Source organism: Cydia fagiglandana, chromosome 1, assembly GCF_963556715.1.
Source record: "Cydia fagiglandana chromosome 1, ilCydFagi1.1, whole genome shotgun sequence".
Lineage (NCBI taxonomy): Eukaryota > Metazoa > Arthropoda > Insecta > Lepidoptera > Tortricidae > Cydia > Cydia fagiglandana.
Window position 1 is genome coordinate 12208869 of NC_085932.1, and position 25831 is coordinate 12234699.

The following is a 25831-nucleotide window of genomic DNA, read 5'->3' on the forward strand; positions in this document are numbered from 1 at the left end:
AAACCACACGATGCGTACGCAACGCATGTTTACTTCGCCTGCGCGCCAAATTAACGCAACTTATGCAAAGTTATACTACTACAAAGAGAACTTATAAATATTGTACAATGTCACCATTTAGCAAAAGAACTGTAAGTAAGTACATCTCATTGCGAGAATTAAGGTCTGTTTATATCTATACACATTACGGTTACGCATCATATACTTGTGACAATGACAGGGAAAAGGTACCACTTGAGTAAAATTTGCTTATTAATACCGTGACTTGAGGTAACTTTCATTCTTTGATAAAAATATTACTTCTTGAATATCTAATCAAGTCTAACTTCAATATATCTTAATTATATGGACTAATAAATTTTAATATAATCATTTTTTTTTCATTATAAATAGCACAAACCAGTCTTTCCATAATTAACGTAAATTATGCACATTATTTTTTTAATGTATTTTTTGTTCTTAGCATTTTTTTATAATAGATATTATTAATTATGTACACGTATTGAGGTTATTTAATGCATGTTTATTCTGATGTTTTGAATACATTTACCTTAAATAATAATTACCAACACTTTTGATAGTTCAAGCTTCTTGGATAATAATTACCTTTGGGTTCAATTGGCGTAAAGGACATTTTGGCAAAAATGAGTTATGTCCACTACCGTAGCCTCAAAGGGCTTAACTGACAAAACGCCAGGATATCTTTCCAGGAGAGCCAAAAATCAGTTTTGTTTTGAGAAAAAAATCAGACCTTTTTTGTTTGTTTGAATTAACTGATGCCTGTATGTGGTTTTTTGAGGTCTTTTAAACTGATTTCTTGAATACAATGCTTATTTACAAAAATAGCATGTCCGTTACGCCAAAAAACACGACTATTTTTAAAAAGGCGTCCCTTACGCCTCTTCTTTAATGTTTATCTTATCAGAAAAAGAGCGTAATGTACTAAAAATTAAACTGGTTTAGTACCATTTGGCGTAAATCCAACAATTTCGTTGCAATATTCGCAACTTGCATTTAGGGAACACTAGAAGTATAGTGTTCCCTAAATGCAAGTTGCGTACTATAATTTACATTTTTTTTTCTGAAAAATTATAGAGATGTATGTATTTACTGTCAAGTTTTCCCCATTTTTGTTATTTTGGGTACTTAAACGTGGAAAAGGTCGTTTTTAAGAAAACAATGTTTTTTTACACTCTACAAAAACAATGTTTTTTTTTTATATTTGTTTATATTACTTCAAGTATTGTTTAAACGCGAAATGAATCGAAAATAATTTGAAGTGGACTGTATGATTTTTACATTAAGACGAAAACTCTCTTTTGCTATTAAATATTTAAGTATATCGAATTCACGAGAAATAACAACTTAGAACAGTGCACAATCACATACCTTTACGTTGATGATGGTGAAGGTTCGCGCAGGTTCAGGCTCGCTCCCTGAGGATTCCAAGGTGTGGGACGTGCGAGCTCGGCTTACCGTTACCTTAACCTGGAATACCTCTCTGCAAGGCCTGCCACTCATCCACGCGCACAATGTAATTGGCACTTCTCTAAATTAGTCCGAAAGCACAGAATCTGACCGAAAGTTGGCATTACAATAATTCTTTCACAATTTTAATTCGGAGCAACGTACTTCTAGTTGGCCGATAAGAAGGTTAATCGCTGCCGGAAACGGCTAGTGTTGTATGTAACTAACCCTACCGGAAGTTAAAGGCTAATAGAGATGTCACCTAAAATCGATATTCAAACGAAAGTTGAACATTCCGCTCACCTAAATATGCAATATTTACGCTGTAAATAACATTAGAATCCGACAAAATACTTAAAACTAACATACTATGCTAAGTGGTGATACTAGTTTAGGTGATTAGTTCAAAATTGGTAAAGGGCACAGCTTCACGACTGGGCGTTTATACTGTCCAGTGGCTGTGCGGATGGTGGCGACACGACAAATCCCGTCGTTACCGGGATGCAGTTGTACGATGCGGCCTAAGGCCCAATTGAGTGGACTACATTGCTCGTTAGCAATGACGACAAGATCCCCGACTTTTACGTCAGGTTGTTTATTAAACCATTTATGGCGTTGTTGTAAGGTGTGTAAGTATTCTAAGTGCCACTTACGCCAAAAATCCTGATGGATTTTTTGGAGTAATTTCCACCTTTGGAGCGGACCTATTTTAACATCAGTCAGATTGCTTTCTGGCAATATCGTGAGGGGCTCCAATGTGAGGAAGTGACCAGGGGTCAACACCGATAGGTCATTAGGGTCCGAACTGACTGGAGACAGAGGCCTCGAGTTCAGCATAGATTCAAGTTGAGTCAATACCGTGTAAAATTCCTCATATGTCAGACGTTGTAAGCCTATTACACGCGACAGATGAGTTTTCACCGATTTTACTCCAGCTTCGGCTAAGCCAGAAAAATGTGGACTACCAGGCGGGTTGAACACAAATTCTATTTGTTCCCTTTGGGAAGCTTCAGCCATTAAATCCTTAAGCAGGTTGCAGGCACCTACAAAATTTCTGCCTTGGTCCGATATAATTCTTGAGCAGCGACCGCGTCGCGAGATAAACCGGCGCAGAGCTGCCAAGTAGGCCTCTGATGTGAGCTCAGAGACGAGTTCAAAATGAACTGCCTTAGTGGCAGTACACACGAAAACACAAATATATGCCTTGTACGATTTGCTGCCTCTTGCCCTACCTAACGAAATAGTGAAAGGTCCAGCATAATCTACTGCGGTAGACGAAAAGGGTTTCAACTGGCTTATACGAAATGACGGTAGGTCTCCCATGAGAGGCGGTGGGGCCATTTGCGGGCGCACCCGAAAGCATCTGAGGCATGACGAGACAACAGAATGAATTGCGCGCTTGGGCGAAAGAATCCAGAAATCCTGAGCAATGAGGTTGTGCAGGGTTTGTAAACCTGGATGGGAAAACCTGCGGTGATATTCCTCGATCACCAACGCCGTGAGCCGATGTTCACGAGGCAACAACATGGGGTGTTTCCTTTCATAGTCGAGCGTGTGGTTATGGGTTAACCGTCCGCCCACCCTCAACAAACCCTCTTCGTCAATGAACGGGTTCAATTTCCGAAGAGGCTTGTGAAGTGAGTTAGTCGAACCCTTTTTGATGAGACGAATTTCAGTCGAAAAGACATGCTCCTGGACATGCCTTACGAGAAATCGTATCACCGAATTGGTTTCACACGTCGACAAGGTCTGTGTCGAGGTTCTCGCTGCGGGATTCTTCAAATTATGAAGATAACGAAAACAGTATGCTAATATATTAACGATACGACGAAATGATGAATATTTCAACAAAAGTTGATCGACAAAATCTGAATTTATGGCACTAAACAGTGTCAAAACCTTTTCCTCTTCGAATGCGGATCCGTCACTTTGGGTGAGGTGCCTTGGCCAATCCTTTTCAGGACGCGACAACCATGCAGGTCCCGCCCACCATGACTTACACTGCACTAAATCAGCGGGAAGTAATCCACGGGATCCGTGATCCGCTGGGTTATCACCAGTGGAGACATGGTGCCAACAATCAGGAGCAATTTGCTCTTGAATCGCTGCAGTCCTGTTAGCAACGAATGTTTTCCAACGAGATGGACATGATCGAATCCATGTCAAGACCACAGTTGAGTCTGACCAGGCATATGTTTTAGCGTCATAATGGAAGTCCTTTAACGCATGACGAACGGACGCTACGAGATCCGCCAACAACACTGCCGCCAACAGCTCCAATCGAGGAATGGACAGCCGACGGAGGGGGGAGACTTTACTTTTTGCACAACAGAAACGAACAATAATTTCTTCGTCATCAGTAACCATGCGACAAAAAACTATTGCGCAATATCCTCGCTCCGAGGCGTCACAAAAGCCATGAATTTGAATGTCATGGGACAAAACCATTCGACGAGGTATGGAGAGTGAACTCAAACACGACAACTGAGATTTTAATTTGAGCCACTCCTCAGCGATAGGTGCTGGAACATCCTCATCCCAGTGGAGCCCAGAAGACCACAAGAGCTGCATCAAATATTTCGCAAGGAAGACCACTGGCGAAAGGAATCCTAAAGGATCAAAGATCCGAGCGATCTCTGAAAGAATCGACCGTTTAGTGCAACGACACTCTACGTTAGAAGTTTTAAACGAAAATGTGTCAGATTTAGGTTGCCACAGCAACCCTAGAATCTTTAGGGATACGTCATGCTCATGAACGTCCTCGAAATTTCGAAAATGTTCCGAGTATAAATCGGAATCCGACAAATCTGCAAGGAAACCCTGATCGTTGGACGTCCATTTCCTTAAATGCAAACGAGCAGAAGACAAGATTTTTACTAGCTCGTCACGAATGAGTATCGCATTTTCTACCGAATCTGCCCCTGACACGATGTCATCGACATAAGTGTCCCTGTTGAGAACTGCAGCACCCAGAGGAGCGGTATCGTTAAACTCCTGCGCCAGCTTCGAAATACACCACAGTGCTTGGTAGGGCGCGCATGACACGCCGTAAGTGACTGTAAGCAAGCGAAAGTCCTTAACAGGCTCCGAGGGAGATGGCCGCCAAAGTATGCGTTGATAATCGCAATCTTGTTTATCGACCAGAAACTGGCGGTACATCTGTTTAATGTCCCCAGTGAAAACGACAACGTGCCATCGAAACCGAATTAATAAATCGAAAATATTCTTTTGCAACTTTGGGCCTGGCAAAAGAGTGTCATTCAGGGACTTTCCGCGGCTATCCTTGGCACTTCCGTCGTACACCGTCCTCAACGGGGTAGAAACCGAATCGGGGCGTAAAATTCCGTGGTGGGGTATGTAATAAAAGGGGCCTTCACACGACGAAGGGGCCCTGACCTCCTCCATATGACCACTATCCAAATAGTCATTCATAAAGTTGACATACGCTGTCCGAAAATCAGAGTTAATATTAAACTTCTTTTCCAAATGTAGAAGTCGCTTAAGCGCGATTTCCCGAGAATTAGAAAACCGGGGGCGATCCTGAAGGCTATCGAAAGTTAGTGGGACCACCATTCTTCCTTCAGGACTCCGACAATATTTCGCACCCATAAGGTTTTCACACGACAAGTCATCTTTTTCCAAAGTAACAGAGTTTGGGCGAACGACATTTTCTATTTCCCAAAACTTCTTGATACTGTTGTCCAAAGACACCGACGAAACCAGAAGACACTCTTTGGAATTTCTCAAAGAGCTGTCATCAAATCGACACGATAAATTATTTTTAGGTGATACAGTATTAGGACTTACGACATTTTTTATGTCCCAAAACTGGTCCCTATTCTCCCTTACAGAGAGCGACGAAACGAGATAACAATCCTTGCTTATTTCAGAAGGATTATTGCGAGAACGACAACGAGAATGCTCCATATCAATACCACAGTCGCCCATCACTAGCCAACCAAAGACAGAGTTGACCCCAGCCGGTTGACCCTCCTCACCCTTCACTAATCCAGGTAGAAGGGATGAGACCATCAGACCCACATTGATCAAAATATCAATGGGTCCTGGTTGGTAATATTGAGGATCAGCTAGGTCCAGATCCTTTAGATGAGTCCATGCCAAGGTATCCAGGTGATCATATGGCATATCGGAACAAATATTTGATAGCACGAAGGCTTCGAACGAAAACTTATTATTTCCTTTTGAAGGGAATAATTCACACACAACAGACCCACGTGGGGCTGTTGATATGCTTTCAATTCCATTGACAGATCGGTTACACTTACCTATCGATAACCCAAGGCGGTCTGCACAGCGCTTGGTTATAAAGTTACATGCCGAAGCACAATCAAAAAGAATCCGAACAGGCACCAACTGTCCCGTGCAATCCCTCATGCGAGCAACGGCAGTAGAGAAAACTACTGGAGTGTCATTAGTGTATACCGATAATGTTGTCAACGGCGAAGTGGACTTTGACCCTTGACCACCTTCATTAACTTTTTCAAAGTGAAGCAACGAGTTGTGACGATTACTACATTTATCACAGCGAGCAGTTGACTTACAATGCTTCATACTATGGGATGGCTTTAGGCACACAATACAAAGTTTATTCTCTTTCACCTTGGAAAATCTGTCATTTGGCTTTAATTCTAAAAAATTGGGACATTTTTCCAGCTCATGGCCAGCAACCGCACACACCGGACAAGTTAAAACAGGTGCTGAGGGCACAAGAAGTGAGGATTTATTTTTACTTTTATTACCACTTGGCATTGCCCTAGCGTCCGCCACCTCTAAGGCACGGATCTGTTTATCAACAAATTCTTGCAAAGTCTCAAAAAGAGGGATCTCATTTGAGTTAAACTCAAGTAAAAAAGCCTCCCGTGTTGACTTATCTAATTTTCCCCATAATAAATGAAAGAGCATAAAGTTTTTGTCTGGTAAACCAAATCTGTCTAATACTTGCAACGTTTCTTTAAATATACGATTTACTTTTTCTAATTCAACAGCAGATTTTGATTTGACCTGATCACAATGTAACATTTTCTCATAGTAACCGAAAGCTATTTGTCGTTTCCTGTCATAAAAATCATTCAGCGCATTGTAAGCGTCAGTGTAACTTTCATCCGAAATTGGGTAGTTCTTAATTAAATTGAATGCCTTACCTTGACACGATGTCAAAAGGTAATGCAGCTTTTCAATATTCGAAATGTTTCGTTTATGAATTAATGAGTCAAACAATTCTTTAAACGACAACCAATTATGTAATTGACCATCAAACGGTTTTATAACAATTTTAGGTAACTTGGCCGAATTGTTTTCACTTTTGAATAGTTTCTGATCACTTTCATTACATGATTTTATGGCAGGAACCAGTTTCCGTAACCTAGTTAAAACTGACTTTACCTTTTGTTCGAAATCGACAGTAACCGAAAACTCCGCATCCATGTCTTTCGTTTTAAGCATAATTGCCTTTTGAGCGCGATGAAAATCTTTAATTATAGGAGTTAAATCTCCTTCAACATAACCTTCCAAATTCACAGAATCATGGAGCAGTTCTAACCGCATGACCGCGTAACCCCGCTCGACCATGTTCATGTCAACATCTCTATCATTTGTATCACTTTCCGAAACCATTTTTCACGCAATAACCACTGTTTTTATCGAAAAACAACGAACGAAAACTACGAAAAGCAAAAACAATATTATTGTCGCGAATGTTGACAGTTGACACAAGTGACAGTGACAGTTAACCGAATTGTTGCCACAGCACGAAACATAGACTACGATATGACCGAATGGAATGAGCGGAATGATCTGTTACAATGTTGCCAACTAAAATCTACTAATTTCTACTACTAAAAGCCACACTTCCTGTCAGCCATTAACCGAACTGAGAAAATAAAAGTTTACCCACAAGTTTATTACGAAAATATTACGACACGACAAATATGATATTTTAATGCAAAAATGGACGCGATTCTACGTGCACATCGCCTAAATAGCCTAAAATTAAAATGTCTAAGTTTTAATCATATTTTAGACGGCGGATTTAACAAGTGCTATTCCAGAACGTCAAGCTGACTAAATTTAGCCAGATTTTAGACGGATTCTAAAATTTCTAAGTTGAATTGAGTGTGTTGCCACTTTAAAAAAATAAGTGAACGAATGAATGAATGATATCTGTATAAAAACTGTGAAATCGTATTTTCTTTTGGGTGAAATATGATAATTTAATGAATTTTATTCCATTACATATATTTAACACTAGTGTACACACCTTAGACCACTAAAACGTTACTTTTTAATTATGTAATTAAAAATAATTAATCAAATTTTAATAGGCAACATTTAAAAAAATCTGCTGTCAAGTACGAAGAAGTTTGTAAACTTGTTTGTATTCCAATTTGTTTGGTTTTGTTTGTGGAAAACGTGGAAAATGTCGGTGTCGCGAAAGCGGAGCAATAAAACGCAACAGGAGGTGCTCGTAGAGCATCTCCATGCTAACTTGATGTTAGCAAGAGGTAAGCATGTTTATTTACTAATATGATGTGACATAAGGTGAAAACAATTTGAGATGAAGAAATGAATTCCTCTTTTCTTCATCTCAAATTGTGTCTCGAGTTCGTTCTAGCCGTCGACTCTAGAGCCGTTACCGGCGTTCTGCGTTCGTGTTCCATGGGACCTGAATGTAACGCCAACGCAGAACTCCGGTTACCACTTTCGAGAATGGAGAAGTTTAGGTACCGTACAAATATCGCCACAGCACCGTAACGACAACGCCTTACCGCATCCACTGCGCTGAAACTGAAGCTGCTAAAATAATCAGACCCACGAAAACAGCTGCAAATTCTGTTGTAAGAGCCTTGGAAGATCAACTTACTATAATTTGTAGGAGTAGGCAAGACCAATCTGTATATCAAATTATTGGAAATGTTACTTGTGTAGTGATGGACACCTTTGCACCTGGTACAAATCCCACTGGTCTATTTGACTAGGCTTATATTGGTTTAGTTGTAATGTTAATGATAATGACCTTGTTATAATCAACTACCTGTGTCATGAAGTTTTTTTTTTATTGTATGTATTTGTGTATGGGTAAAATGTGTATCTTTTCAGGAAATACGGCTAGCCCCAAAGTGGCAGCATTTTAGGCGGCCCTAACTGTTACTCTTAATAGTCACGGATGTCGAAGGACAGTGGCGGAGTGGCAGAGTGTAAGTACTGTTGGAATCAAAATAAAATAAATAAATATTAGGGGATTTTTTTACACAAATCAATCTAGTCCCTGTCCCTAAGTAAGCTCAATAAGGCTTGTGTTATGGGTACTAGGCGATGATATATTTAATAGATATATACTTAAATACATAGAAAACTACCAAGTCTCAGGAACAAATGTTTCTGCTCACTACAGAAACAAATGCCCTTACCGGGATTCGAATCTTGGACCTCTAGCTTCATTAGCAGTGTCACTACCAACTAGGCTAAACAGGCCGAGCAGCCAATGGTTTTTCAATTTAAGCTTGATTTTAGCGTGCACCTAGGCACAAGTACATGTTACATGGGAGCAATATTAAATGTGTCAGTTGTCTTAAGGTCATGTGATAAATTGTATCGGCTTCTGAATAATATGAACAGATGAGAATTATCTCTCTAATGCTTCAAGATCCCACACAAGAGGGTTAGAGGTAGAACCAGTGTAAATAACAAAGCAAAGTTTAGTTTGTTTTACTATCTAAGACTATATCATGTTTTTGCAGCTGTTGGTACTCCTAAATATAAATAACAAATAAAAAATAAATTCTTTTGAATTTGTGTTTGAAGATATTAAATTATACTATTTGCCTATTAACATCTAGAGCCCAAAACACAAGCATCATGTGATGGGTAATTTAAATGAAGTGAAAAAGAAATGTTGGTTTATATTGGTAACGCTGGAACTTTCTTGAAGTTTGAAACTTGGCTGAATTCACCTTGCCTTATGAACATAGAGCTATATCCTCATTTTTATATAAAACAAAATTCTTGACTGAAATGAAGTTTTGTACATGCAATTGATTGATTTGCTATATTTTTTATTATACAATCTAAACATAAATATCAGGGGGTAAATCAAATTTAAAAATATGTATATGTGTGCTCATAAGATCTTGCCATTAAGGCCATCGCATACTTTTTAATTAATTACATTCGCTAATTCCGCGTCAATATTTTCGATTAAGACTGTACACAAAGTTTCATAAAAATCTAGCATACTTATTGCCTATTGCTTAAAAATGAGAATGAAACTATGTTTGTATGGAGGGGAGAGGCGAGCTTATGGGGGATAATTTATTAACATAAAAAGGTTGCCTGAGTTCATATACTTCCAGAAGCACAGAAAACATTCTACATATTTCAAATTACATGTCGTAAAATTCCTTTATAATTGCAGATTTGGTCGCAGTGGACACAGAAGGTCAAATCTAAGTACAGAAAATACAGAGATCAAACGGAGGGCACTGGTGGAGGTCCTGCATTAGTCCGCCCACTGACAGACACAGAACTTAAGGTTTTGGAGGTCGTAGGAACAGCTGCAGTGGATGGATTTACCAATCTGGAGACTCCACTAGTAAGTCACCTTTTTTTAGGGTTCCGTACCCAAAGGGTAAAACGGGACCCTATTACTAAGACTTCGCTGTCCGTCCGTCCGTCCGTCCGTCCGTCCGTCCGTCCGTCTGTCACCAGGCTGTATCTCACGAACCGTGATAGCTAGACAGTTGAAATTTTCACAGATTATGTACCTATTTCTGTTGCCGCTATAACAACAAATACTAAAAACAGAATAAAATAAAGATTTAAATGGGGCTCCCATACAACAAACGTGATTTTTGACCAAAGTTAAGCAACGTCGGGCGGGGTCAGTACTTGGATGGGTGACCGTTTTTTTTTTGCTTTTTTTGTTTTTTTTTGCATTGTGGTGCGGAACCCTTCGTGCGCGAGTCCGACTCGCACTTGTTTTAAATAATAAGATGTAGGTCCTGATTTTAACTTGGATTGTAGCACCTCAAATGGTTAATAAAGCTTAGGATCTTAGGATATACAATTATGATGGCAATAACCTCCACCTCTTGGTAGACTCAGTAAGGGTCAGCACCCATTTTATAACAAAAGAATGACATCCATCCACCCATCACCTACAGAACCTTAGGCTTCCCAACACTATACGCCAAATACATCCATCCGTTCTGGCACGATACGGTGCGCGCCTCTGGCGCAGCTAGTAATAGCCAGTTACGCGGGCGAAAACTGAATTACAGTTTCACTTGTACGCGATTAAGTCCCAGTGGATAATTTTCATATTTTTTCTTATAAAGAAACTGTTAAGTGGCTTTTTGGATTTTCTACGAGATACATTCAGCCAAAGGTAAATTAAACATGTGTATCTGTGTAAGTGTGTGTCTGTCTGCGCCATCATAGCTCCTAAACGGATGAACAGATTTGAGTGTGGTTTTTTTTAATCGAAAGTCTTGATCGCGGAGATGGTTCTTAGCCATGTTTTTGAGACATTAAACTTTGAAATAAAAATGTCGAGGTTTTTCTACTTCTTTAAGTATACGAGTAAATAAAGTATAAATTTATGCACTTGTCACTTTGTTTTAGGTTGGTTCTGTTGAAATTTCAACACCGGCACCAGTTGATGAACAACCACCAGTTGCTGCCCAGCTGCCAATTGCTATCCAGCCATCAGTCGCTGACCACCCACCAGGTGCTGTCCAGCCACCAATTGCTGTCCAGCCATCATCTGCTGCTGTTCAACCTCCATCATCTTCAGCCCAATTGCGGAGTTCTCATAGGCCAGAACGTACTCTTCCTCGCTCATTTATTACCTCGTCGCAACGACGACAGCGGAAAAGACCTTCGCGGCCCAAACCAGCAGAATTACTGCAAGGGTCATTAGACCGGAATCATGAATTATTCCGGTCTACAATAACACAGGCAGCAGAGACCTTAGCCACTGCCATCAGAGTAGCAGGGGAGGCCATTTCCTCGGCTATTAGGAACCATGGTGGTTTACAGAACAATGATGGTGGTGGGCAGTCGGTAGAATATTTAGACGAAGATCTATTAGAGTAACAGTAGGAGCCATCCAATTTGTTGTTTCTTTAGTAAGTTAGCGATATTTATTGTTATTTTTTGTATGAAAATATTTGACCCCTCCCCTTATTCGGGCTTCTCTTCGCTCCAACTTTTCATACAAACATAGTTCTTATTTGAAGACGAGCCAACAAGTCATTAAATGTTTGTACACATATTTCTAAAGGGAATATTCCTTTGCTTTGCTAGCTTTTGCTAAAATTGGAGGTTGTCAATCTACATATCTAAGCTTAATGATTTTTGTTCAAAATGTATTCTCCGTTTAGTTTGAAACAACATATCTTTACAAAATTTTGACAAACCACATGTACTCGTTTTTAGAATATATCTACAAATCTTTATTGACTTTGATGGTCTGTTTTCAATTGAGAACGACGTACTTTTACGTTCGTATGAAAAGTGAAGCGGAAAACTAGCGTTTACTTGCAAAACTAGTGACATTTTGATTTACCAACAACAAGCGGAATAGAGTTGCAATTTTGCAAGTACGGTCGACCAAATTGATTTCTGGGCCACTTCGTACCTTGTCACAGTGAAAATCAATTTGAAGCTGTTAGAGATCTCTTATTATTATCACTGTGACAACGTACGAAGTGGCCCAGAAATCAAATTTATCTATTTAAATTGTTATGTTTGAAACATTTTATCTATAAATGAAAATAGTAGGCCATTCTATTTTCTAAAATCATTGTAGATTGCATGGAGCGGAATTTTAGTTGTCAGTTTGGGGTTCTTAGGAGGTAAACAACCTAAGAGTACTCGACCCTGAGAGGTCAGCTTGACCCCTAAATTCATGATGTAAGCTTGAAAAGCACAGAGCGCGGCACAGCGTCGTTGCGTGGCGGAGACGGTTTTTTGGTGAAGCCAACGCGGTCCGGGGGACGTCCTATCAAAAAATGAAGCAGTAATGACAGTCGATAGTTTCGGAAAGATCAAAAATGCAAAACCGCCTCCGCGCCGCACCGTGCCGCGCCTGCTCTGTGCGTTTCGACCTGTAGGCTGCAGTAATGATTTGTTAATACTTAGTAATTTTATTTTGTATATTGATAATTTGTTTTATTTGTAAGGAAGCGATATTTCATTTTAATTTTATTGTAATCTTTTCTTTTCAACGCTCTGTCAAATACAAATAGGTGGCACTCACACGCCATGACATCAAAATATCAAACACGTCGCAGTGACCGATATACCTTAGTACCTTACTACGTACATTTATGTTTGAAACCTTGGAAATGCTCATAATGAACTCGACGGTATAGACTGATAGCAGTACTTTTACCTATATACTGCTATCAGAATGAAATATCGCTCCGCAAATGGGTCTAAATTTCCCAAAAAAAACCTGTTTCCAGTATAGAATGTAGAACATTTTGTCAGCTTTCAAATATTTTTCTAGGCATATCCTAATAAGCGAAAAACAATAACTTGATTTGCCTTAAGGCTCATTTTAATTTACACAGAGATGGCAAGATTTATTTCAAAATATTACTTAAACTATAAGTTATGAAGGAATGTACCAAACTGTAATTGTAATAAGTAATAAAAGACTATGATAGTGTTAACTTTGTTTTTAATACATAAATATTACAAAGCATTTTTTTACGCAAGTCGAACTAGTCTCATAGTAAGCTCAATGAGGCTTGTAGTGGGTACTAGACGATGATATATTTTAGACATGTATATATAGAAAACATCCAAGTCTCAGGAACAAATGTTTTCTCTCCTCCAGCTTCATAGGCAGCGTCACTACCAACTAGGCTAAACAGGCCGACAAATCAAATAAAAAAAACAGTTGATGTTTTAATCAATTAAAAAATCTATTAATTAAAAATGCACGTCGTCCACGGGCTTCATTAAAAAAATTGACATCATTCTCTGGTTGTTGTGGGAGATCTTCAGGATCATTCTGTTCTTCATCATCCTCCTCTACTTCACTTAGATCTGTGATGTCTTCGTCACTCTCAGAATCGTCACTGCTGTCTGAATCATGATTAATTTCTAATTCATTAATCATATTATAAATTGTGCAGCATGATATTATAATTTTGGCAGCTTTTTCTGGACTGTAATGCAGCGTTCGGTGGCGATGAAGGCATCTAAATTTGTTTTTTAATACTCCAAAGCACATCTCTATGACCCCTCTCGCCTGTGCATGGCACCTATTAAATCTTGCCTCTGGTGACTCGGCAACTGGGTCAGGATGAGGTGTCATCAGCCACGGGAGAAGTGGGTAGCCTTTGTCCCCAAGAAGCCACTCCATCGCTTGGTTCTGAAGATACTGCCCTTCGAGGTGCTGGTGCACATTGCTGCTCCTCCAAACAGCAGCATCATGGGTTGAACCCGGAAAGTTAGGGTTTACGCTAGTGATCCGACCTGTGGCATCGCACACCACTTGACAATTTATACTATAAAACCCTTTTCTGTTGTAGAAAATATTACCCGGGGCTATAGGGTGGTTATTTGGGGGTTTGTGTATAGGGATGTGACTCCCATCTACCGCACCCAATGTATATGGCATTCCAAAATTGTCCTGGAACTCCCGCATTGCCCTGTCTTTCTCCAGTCTGGTCACTGGGAATTTGATCCACTGTGGGGTCAACCTTTCTATAATAACAGGACACACATCTGCCAGACTGCGGCTTATTGTTGGCTGACTTTGAGCTAGTATATTAATTTCTCCCACAGCAGTCTGGTAGCTGCCATGGGCAAAAAAGTTCAGTGCACTTAGGACCTTTAAATGTGGTGGCACCGTCCCCGCTCGTAGCGCATCGCCTTCACACAGAGTGTCCACTACGTGACGGCCCATGGCCCGCGACAGCCTAAACAATTTACGGAACTTCCGCTCGGACCGGTCAAATGGGTTAGACTCGTCTCGCAACCTCTTCAAATAAATTTTTTCACCCTCGCCCTCGCCATACTCCCTCTCTTCGGCCACCACAGCAGCTATGACGTATTCTTCATCCATTTCGAAAAAGAAATTCTGCAAAACTTGACTTTTTTGTGTTATCGTATTTTAAACGGGACTATTTTATTCGCCGCTAAAATTAGTCAGTTTAGCTTGACGTTTCTATGTTTTTGTTTAAAAAAGACATGTACTGAATAGCATTTAAGCAGCTAAACCTAAATTGAATAGACCGCCTAAATTAAGAAACGTCAGATTCAAATTGGTGTTGTCATTTGATTATGACAGCTGCTCATAGAATAGCAAAGTGGTTTAGCGACGCCTAAATAAAATTAGGAGGTTTAGCGGCCGCCGTAGAATCGCGTCCAATAGGTAACTTTTCAATTAATCCGGCCGAAGGAACAATGTTTAAACGCGAAATGAATCGAAAATAATTTGAAGTGGACTGTATGATTTTTACATTAAGACGAAAACTCTCTTTTGCTATTAAATATTTAAGTATATCGAATTCACGAGAAATAACAACTTAGAACAGTGCACAATCACATACCTTTACGTTGATGATGGTGAAGGTTCGCGCAGGTTCAGGCTCGCTCCCTGAGGATTCCAAGGTGTGGGACGTGCGAGCTCGGCTTACCGTTACCTTAACCTGGAATACCTCTCTGCAAGGCCTGCCACTCATCCACGCGCACAATGTAATTGGCACTTCTCTAAATTAGTCCGAAAGCACAGAATCTGACCGAAAGTTGGCTTTACAATAATTCTTTCACAATTTTAATTCGGAGCAACGTACTTCTAGTTGGCCGATAAGAAGGTTAATCGCTGCCGGAAACGGCTAGTGTTGTATGTAACTAACCCTACCGGAAGTTAAAGGCTAATAGAGATGTCACCTAAAATCGATATTCAAACGAAAGTTGAACAAGTATATTAATTAAATTAAATTTGGTAGGTGAGAAGAGATCTCTGCTAAAAACAATTGAAAACCGAAGGGGAAACATGTTGGGGCACCTGATACGTCACGATACTTACATAAAGTCTATAATTGAAGGCAGAATAGAAAAACAGAGAGGCAGAGGAAGACCGAGACGTGCATATATTGACCAGGCCAAAGAGAAAATTAATGTAGTGACGTATCAGGAGCTCAAAACAGTGGCAGAGAAAAGAACGGAATGGCGAATACTCCACCGACAAGAGCTAGGCTCTTAAGAACAATGATGATGATGATTACTTCAACAGAATCACTGCTGTCCTACCATTTATACAGGATGTCCAGTAATTAATGGACAACCTTCTAACCATCGACAGGGCACCTTAGGCTGGTCCAGAAAATTCACTTACAGGTTTAGTAAAAGTTTCGTGGTTTTCGAGATAATCGCACTTCTCTAATTTTGGTTCCTTGTTTCACTGTAATGATCGCCTAGGACATAAATGAAAAGATTTTTACCTTCTGTTTTTTGAAAAATATTCTCTAATAGGCCTGCTAACCAAACCGATAGGCAATACAGTTTTTCCATAGCCAAGGTGTATTTTTGGAAGACCTTAATCCAAAAAATACATTGTACTCTAACATATTTAAGAAGTCTGATCGCTTGTGGTGAAAAAAAAAACGTATGGAGAACAGAGTGGCCAACTTTCTTAAAAATAGTTTATCTAATACTGATTCTAAAATGGTATCACACATGCTATTTACATTTCTCCAAACAAAGATATGGCCTAGATGGTGATTAAAGTGAAGTATGGTGCTAACTAGTAAAAAGACATAAAAGTGCGATTATCTCGAAAACCACGAAACTTTTACTTTTTATAAATTTTACTTTAACATACTAAAGTACTATTAGGTATAGTAGTAGTTTTGAAATTTCGTATGTCTATTCAGTAAAACTTATTGAATATGATCGCATATTTATGACATTATATTAGAGTAGAAAAAGGCATGCGGCCAGGCTTACGTACTTCTATGGATTTAAATGCAAACGTTATACCTAGACAGTAACTTTCATAAGGTTAATCCTGTAAATTCCGGTATCCGGCCGGATAGTAAAATAATAGCCGGATAGGCCAATACCGGATAGTAACCGGATATTCGGTGCATCTCTAAAAAGTACCCACTAGTTCAGTTTAAATTATTTAAAAATTTAGTAACCCTATAAATAAAGCAATGAGCACATGAGCAGGTAGTGCAAGTACCTACTTAACAAAAAAATTGACAAGGAAAGTAGGTATAACTAGGTCATCCCACTTAAACACAAAAAAGCAACAAATATAAACCCGAAATTATACATAGTATGGGGGCGCGGGCGTATCTCTTCCATTGAATCTCTCTCTCGCATAAATATACAATAATTATACATTTTTTGTACATTAGTTGTGGGCGTAACGTACATTAAGCACTCAAAAATTTCCGATGCAAACGGCGTATCGTACACAAAGTTAGGAGTTAGTTTGAATTGGCAGATACGGCCAAATGCGTTGGAAAACTGTGTTCAAGCATTGATTTTTCATAGGGCTTAACGGACATTTTTTTCAAGTTATCGATACGTTAAATATACTATTCGATAGAGAAAAAAAATACTGAGTATAACAGTATTTTTGCAATTTTGTCCCTTACGCCCTTTGAGCCTACGGTAGTCGTTATATACAGTTTTGTTCAGAATTCCAAGCGCTTTCGTTCTGTATAGTGAAAATTTTTATATCTCTTTAAAAGTTGCCTTTACGACCCAATTTTTGCACAATGAGCTTGCAAAAACAGCTTATCTCAAGGGGCGTAAATGACCAGTTATAAATTAGAAATTCATAGATATTATCGTTAAGGTTACCGCTAAATATAAATATGCTTGTAAATGACTTACATGTCTTTTGTCGTCCTTTAAGCCCTTCATTTGTCTTGATGATTTTTCATATCGTATCTCGTATGGTCAATATGGTCGTAAAGGACATATTTTACTATTGACAATTATTATTTTACTTGCCCTTTATGACCCGCCCTAAAATTATTTTACCATAAGTATATGAAGCGAACAAGGTTGTAAAGGACTTTTTAAATATTTGTATCGTTTACTACCACGAATTAGTTTCTGAACTCCAAATTTAAAACAAATAACATGGACTTAGCGGTGTATAATAACAAATAAATAGTTTTCTGGGACCTATATTACTACATTGTAATGTTTGCCCTTAAATTTTAAAGCATTTACGCTAAGAGTTTTTTCGGCAGTTATCTTTGTTCATGGGCGTAAAGGTCTATAATGCCTAATAAATAAATAGTTTTATGGGTCCTTTATTACTAAAATGTCAAACATTACATTTCTCTTCAAATTAAAAACCTCAGCTCGGTATTTTTCAGCAACTATCATCGTTTTACTCGCAGTGGAATTTCTTATAGTATATTATATACATATATACATAATTTCTTATATTCTATAATATCGTTGTTTATCGACTAAGCCAATCTGTGTAAGAATGTCCTATAAAATCATTCATTCATTCAATTGTTTCATAATCGTTCTAACAGAAAATATTATGCTCCACAAAGGAACATATTTTCTTCAATAACTTTTAAAATTTATGAAGTCTTGTATTCAACGTACACCATCATCAATGTAATTGGCGTTGCTTGCCACGCTTTATAAATCACAAAATTAGCAATACATTGCGTCTTAAAATAATCTTAAAAAGTGTACTAAATATCGAATAAAAGTTATTTTTAAAAGTCGCTGATGTGACATTCTCATTCAAAAGGTAGGGACCACTTTGTCCTTTACCATAAGGACGAAATTTTATTGTATCTTTATACAAATAACCTGTCAGAGAGTCCTTATGGCAAGGATAAAGTGGTATGCGCTACGTACGTACATACCTTTTGATTGCGAACATCATGAATGTTGGTTAGTATTAGGAGCCTACATTTTATTTTTAAATATACTTACAACATACCTACTCCCACACTATGAAAAGACTTAATATAATAATTATGCCTCCGAATGAAATAAATACACTGTAATGGCTCCTCTACACCGGCCACTTGCTCCCTCTAACGCATAAATGCGTCCCTTGGAGTGGCCGGCGTTGGCCCATATCGTGTAGAGGAGCCATAATGTTCATGTAACAAGCACCCTACCCGCGTAGGTAGCCTTCCCCGCGTACGCCGTTCATGCCAAGTTTTATTTTGCCAAATAGTAAAAAACCGTTGTTGAAAATGACCCAAATTATGAATGTTGTCTCGATGTGGCATTATAATAATGTAGACGTAAACTTAATAACATGAATTTTTTTTTGTGGCAGATACATGATGTTTATAAGAAAAAAAAAGATTAAAAATAAAAGCGGTGGATGAATTTGACACACATTTGTTTGAATAACATATTATAATATCCTGTGAAGTACAACACTTCACTTACCGACTATAATTTTATTTTAGGCATTTTAGGTTCACTATTAGGTATTTATTAAATGTCATTATACCCGTGGATGAAAATGACACAAAATGCGTGTGTACGTCGGAAGCCACTTTGCTTTTACAGGGAAACAAAGAATTTCATCTCGAATATTCTTTTTACCGAATGCTGTTTAAAAAAAGAAATACCTAAATTTCTACCTAAGCAAATACCTAGGATGACACAAATTATTATTATTAGGTTTAATATGTGGTCTGAAAACTATATGTAAAAAATAGGCAACATTAATAATCTTATAACTTCAAAAGTTATTGCTATCGGACTATTGGGCAATAAAATTATTAATAGTAAATTATATTTACCTAAGTACATTGTAATTAACGTTGACGCACATCGTCATAATTTGCCGATTTTATTTAATTTGATTAATAAAGATATGTTGTACAGAGTAAGATAGAGAGGTCTTTATTGGCGGAATTTGTGCCGACATTGAAAAATGCTCTGAAACGGCTCACTCCCGCGACATGTTTCAAAAAGTTAAGATCCTGACCAACGAGTTTAAACCTAAACACTGGACCATAGAGAGCAGCAATGGAACACCTTTGATGGACAAGACGACAATTCTGGAAAGGTGGAGAGGATATTGTCAGCAGTTATACTGTGATAATAACACTTTATGCGAAGAGGAAGAATATTTGGACTACGCAGAAAGGGAGCCCGATATCCTCCTGCACGAAGTAGAGTCTGCCATCCGGAAACTGAAGCATAAAGCATGCGGCAGTGACGGAGTTACCACGCAAATGATTCAGAACCTAGGACCGGAAGGAGTAAACATTATTCACACAATCTGCCTAAAAGTCTGGAGAACCGGCCAGTGGCCGGAAGACTGGACAGAATCATCTGTGGTGCCCCTGCACAAGAAAGGATCTACCCGCAAGTGCGAAAACTATCGCACCATTTCGCTCATTTCGCATGCCAGCAAAATTCTCCTACACATCCTGAACAAAAGACTGGAATCCTTTATAGCGAGACAGATTCCACAAGAACAGGCAGGCTTTGTGAGAGGAAGAGGGACACGGGAGCAAATCCTCAACATTAGGTTGGTGATAGAAAAGTGTAGGGAACATAACATCAGTGCCGCTATGTGCTTCATAGACTATGCAAAGGCCTTCGACTGCATCAGCTGGAAGAAAATGTTCGAGGTGATGAGCGAAATGGGGGTGCCAGATCACCTAACCTTTCTGGTCCAAAACCTCTACCTCAGTGGTAGATCCAGGGTGAGGATAGGGGAGTGTGTGTCTGAACCTTTCCAATCGGAACGCGGGGTGCGTCAAGGATGTATCCTGTCACCGCAATTGTTCAATCTAATCGGTGAACATATCATGCGTAGGGTTTTAGAGAACCAGCAAGGCGGGATACGCATTGGCGGCTACCTCCTGAATAATCTGCGGTTTGCTGATGACACCACAATCATAGCCTCGACGGAAGCTGAACTCGCCGATATACTGGACCGGATTGATCGCATCAGCGCAGAATATGGTCTTCTGATCAATCGAAGTAAAACCAAACTGATGTTTGTCAACCGGAGCGGCCATCCACAGAGAACCAACGAGCTACGTGACCTTGATTCAGTACGCAAGTTTGTTTACTTAGGATCACAAATTAGCGATGACGGGGACTGTGATCAGGAGATAGTCAGGCGAGGTCAGATGGCAAAAGCAGCAGTGAAGCGACTTGAGAAGATCTGGAGGAACCGAGGAATTAACCGCAAAACAAAGATAAAGCTCATGCATACCCTAATCTTCTCAATCTTCCTGTATGCTTCCGAGACTTGGACACTGAAAGCCCGGGCACTTAGAAGGATAGACGCGTTCGAGATGTGGTGCTGGCGCAGAATGCTGAATATATCTTGGACTGAACGCCGCACAAACGAGTCTATCTTAAAGGAGCTCAATATCACCACAAGGCTATCCACCATCTGTACCCAAAGAGTCCTCAAATTCTTCGGCCACACAGTCAGACGCGGCACGGACACGCTAGAAAGGTGCATTATTACCGGGAGTGTCGACGGACGAAGGAGTAGAGGGCGTGCACCCAGTAGATGGTCAGATGTGGTACAAAATATTACCCAGACTTCGCTCCAGGCAACAATGCAGATGGCCGAAGATCGAGAGGCCTGGAGAGCAGTGGTAGGAAGAATAACCCATAGGAGTCACGTCCCTCAGACATGAGGTCACGACCACGAAGAAGAAGACAGAGTAAGCATCAATATTTTCAATAGCCTGCTACATCTACTTATATAACATCAAGTCCTCCTTTTCAAATCGTATTTGAACAATAAATATGAGATGGGTACCGATTTCATCAAAGGACAAAGGGGTGACCCTGCCTTCGATCCTCTTATGTGATTTACGTGCCTCTCCCGGCCGATAGCTTCTACTCCAAATATTGCTTGATGTATCTACCCGTAGAAAATCTACCGCTTACCTTATTATGTATGTATTATCAATATATAGGTATAGTTATCTTTTTATAATTAACTGAAACTATTTTCAAAACACTACTACAATATACCTATGCACACAGGTAAGTGTGTAATAAATACCTGAGTAAGTATACGAGGATCAAAATATCACGACAGGGGTGAATCTCTATTATCTAATTTAATTTTAATGTTGTGCGTGAACAAATTATTGCACTGTCATAGCAAATAAAATAGAACGCTTAATGGGATAATATCCTGCATCTGTTTAGGGGGATTTTTTGTAAGTTTACGTGATTTTAATTAATTCTTGCTGCTGTAATTTGATCGAACATGAGTGGTTTAGTGTATTTGTGATAATACCAGTTTATTGCTCTCTAAATTATTTTTATATGTTTGTTTCGAATACTTACGCGTATATGTACCAGTTAATATTTATCCCATCGAATGCCAACTACTAATCGCCTCGCTGTGGTTATTGATATTGAAATATTAATTACACCATTACAAGTCACTTACGTATATGTATAACCAATACTGGGATATCATAAATGCATTTGCTTTACACCTAAGTTTCTCACTAAACTTACTGCGGCGAACAAAGTTATGTATAGCGCGGAATGCCGCGTTGCACTCAAACTTGGACGAGGCAACCCGACCGCGGCGTTCAAAAACCGCTGCCGGTAACTTTCGACAACTTTTTGAGGGGATTTCGATGCTCATGCTATGCGCAGTTTAAACTTTTATAAGTAACTTTGTTCGGGAGGTTGAAATATTAATGCGATTTAAAATATACAACACCTATAGTTCGTTTTTTTAACATTAGAAAGAACTTGCAAGAAGGTAAGCGATCTTGACATGTCTTTTAATTGAAAAACGCTTTTTTTAAATCAGTAACTATTACTTATGAAAGCAGAAGAATATAATTGATCGTATTAGATTCATAATTGTTACATTTTTGCCGTAACTTATTTTTAAAATTAGACATTGTTTACCTTATTTCTAATGCTAAAAAAAACGAACTATAGCTAGGGTTTATTTTAGATAACTTACGCCACTTGCCTTCGTTTCGGTGTCGCTATCGGTATATAGTGAAATGCTGACATAGGATTTCAACGAAATATCGGCCTTAAAATATCAGATCTGGATATTTGGGTGAAAGATGATAGACTGAACCATTATTGGTACATAAGGATATATGATAGTACCTACATGCAACTTGTTGTGTTATGCAAATGTGTACTTACAGCACAATTTAAAAACCTATAGATTTGCAGTGTTCTAGTCTTCTTATAACACTACACAAAATAATGGAATAATATTACATCGTCAAAAACATTATAACGTTAAACAGTGTTATTAGTGAAAGACCACAGGTATTAAATAGCAATTAACAAAGCTTTTGTGACCCCACCTTGTCTAAAAACAAAGATAAAACTTTGAATGTGAGAAACCCCGTTGTCATCTCGACATTGTTGGACATCTATTATACGAGATGTTTGTCCGGGCCCGGACGGACTCCGTAGGGTGGAAGGTGAATAAAAACCTGGATATTTCTCATATTTATGTCGGTGCACTCGAAAATATCCCCTGAGACCGGTGGTTCTCCGCAGCGCGTTTGATACAGTTATATTCTTTGAAGGTGGTTACACTAAGGAGCATTTTTGCGCGCAGGTGAGCCAGAGCGTGGGAGGCTGCCCACCTGGCGCTCCCCCTCTGCCTCTTCGCTGCCCTCCGCCCTCGCTGGCTCGTTAATGATGATGTGCTCAGCCAGCAGACTATTTCACTTCTGAATACATCTTTCTCACTTTTGATGCTTCGTCCTTTTTGCTTGCAAAGGGAGCGCTCTCTCGGTCCTTTTCATTCGACGTTCGCCTGGTCGCATCCACCTAGTCAAGTCGGCAAACGCGTATCTACTTTGTGTCGGAAATGTAATGGAACAAATGCGGCTGGAATTAACGTCGGAACGAATGTCGGGATCGGGACACGGGGTCGTTCTCACCGGATATTTTCCACGCGATGATTCTGATGCGCATCTATGGAGCGTTAGTAACCTTTGTGGAGACCAAAACATCTATAATACTTGTAAAGTTGTCAAGTTTATTAGTTTAACGTTATTTCTAATCCAGTGTTTCTTGTTATTATCTTATCATGAGCAGCGGCGTATTATGGATGACTTTTTATCCATCTTTATCTACGTGATAAAATAACTGTCACTCTTTAACACCGTGGGATAGAAAGTGACGGACACCGTTTTATCACGCTGTCACGTAGACAAGAACGACCATCATATCCGTACTGATATCGTTTGATAATATCACATATTTTTTGGAAATTAAAATATGTATCTGCTAAAATGATACCGTGACATCTAGTCATCAAAGAAACCGATGTTGATGTGAGTCATTCTTATAAATTAACTAGACTAAAAGTACTAAAATATGACGCTGTGTAGGTACGAACCTAAAACATATTCTTACTCGTGTAGGTAAACATCTTTCCTATTTGAATCTTTCCCTCTTTGTTAACCAGTGATCCACAAGGCGGTTTTAACATCTTGATCGAGAATTTGTTAGGTGAAGCGCACTCGCCTCTTGGCGCCGACATTCGCCAGTCATGCTCTCTCAATACGTGACGCCGGGGTTTGAGCGCTTCATAAACTATAAGGAACGATTTTCACGTTTTTCATACCTAAATCTGGTAAGATATTTATCTTATTTTTATAGGTGCTTTATTTAGAAACATTTTTATAGCATAATAAGTCGTAGTCGCTCGGTAGGGTGCCCAGAAGGCTAGCCGCATTACCCCGCTGGATGACAATAGGATGGATATAGGTTGTATAAAATGCCTATACAGACTACTTAAAGCTTCATTTAAAAAATCGTTTCGTACTCTCTAACTCGTATTTTAATGTCTTTCATTATGTAGTAGTCACGTAAACTACTGTTATTGAATTAGCTTGGATTGGAACTAAAATTGGACAATTAATTGTTGAAATCATCCTTTTATCACCAATGCTTCTAATGACTCGTGAAAGGGGGAATTATTAAGTATCATACAAATTAACTAGGGTTACAGTTGAAGAAATTCCATAAAAATAAACCTCTTGTACCTATAGATTATCGACACTGTGACACTGGTATCTACGAATATTTTTATGTTGCGGTAATCGATTTATCGTTGGTACGTAATGCGTATAGATAAATAACAGATTCGTGTAACCACAAAGGCGTCTTCCGCCGTCGTCAGTCAATAAACCTTTTGACCGTTCACCAATTCAGCTTCGTGGAGCCTCCGGAGGCCAGCCGGGGCGGGATTATTGGGTCATTAATCACACCCCACCCCTGGCTAGTGGTGTGCCAATCTATCGAAACACGGGGCCTGTTAAAAGGTGTTGAATGTACAGTCTGTGCGAAAAGAGAAGAGTCGTGGAATATAAGGGAAACAAATGACTAGTGTGTTGTTTTGCCTAAATCGCAATTAGTCTACATCGCAAACGGTCTAGAACGCAAAATGCCCGAAATATTTTTTCCGTTTTATCTTAACTTGATAGCGATGTCGACGGCGGGGCTCCTATTCTTTGCTGTTTGGCCTTCGGCCATTTGAAGATACCTAACGAACCTAACATACCTATGTAAAATGTGGTGATATAAAAAGTGGGCATTTTGCGTTCTAGACAGTTTGCGATGTAGACTAATTGCGATTTAAGCAAAACAACAGACTAGTCATTTTGCGTTCTAGACCATCTGCAGATAACCCCGAAAATGTTGCTGCCAGAAGTCTGTATAGTAATTCTTAAAACCAATACACCTGGTAGCACCTATTATATTATGTATATGGCATTTAGAAGGGACTGCGTGCAAAACTTGCTGCAAAAACATATACCTACCATTTTGGTATGGTATATGACCTTTCAACATAGAGAAATACATAGTAATACATCATTGATCATATCATACCCGTCTATATTATAATATTACAATTATACATACTATACCCAATCACATAATGTACACTTTTAAACATTATGCGATGAAACGAGCGATAAATGACGGGGCTACACTTCTCTGCCTCTACGAAGCGTAGCACTCTACGGCGGCGTGGCGTAGACTTTACACTATGAGGCATAATTCACCCCCTTATTCATAAAACTTTACGGGCCTGATTTAGTTAAATTATATTTCATCCCATTCTTACAAATACATAAGTCATAATAACAGATAAGGACTAACAACTGCGAAGAAGAAAAATATCGCGGCTATAGTTTTCGCAATCACAAAATTTGAAATTAAAAAAACATAACGATATTTTGCACGTTTTATCGATATAATAGTTACGTACGACACTATTATATCGACCGCAGAACTCCATTTACATGGACGTTAGCGGTGTACATAAACCCACCACCTCCCCCCGAAGTGTCGGTGTGGGCACCTACTACCACCTACTACC

General features: G+C 39.1%; 1 protein-coding gene and 1 long non-coding RNA gene across 2 annotated transcripts in view; both read left to right on the top strand.

The window, feature by feature from the left end:
• LOC134676734 (protein dissatisfaction) overlaps positions 1-25831 on the top strand; it is a 61973-nt gene that overhangs the window by 20430 nt on the left and 15712 nt on the right. The gene's annotated exons all lie outside the window — the stretch shown is intronic.
• On the top strand, positions 7442-13163 carry LOC134664395 (uncharacterized). Its single transcript, XR_010098244.1, has 4 exons — positions 7442-7988; positions 8584-8681; positions 9899-10075; positions 11107-13163. It is a non-coding gene; the product is annotated as an uncharacterized LOC134664395 (long non-coding RNA).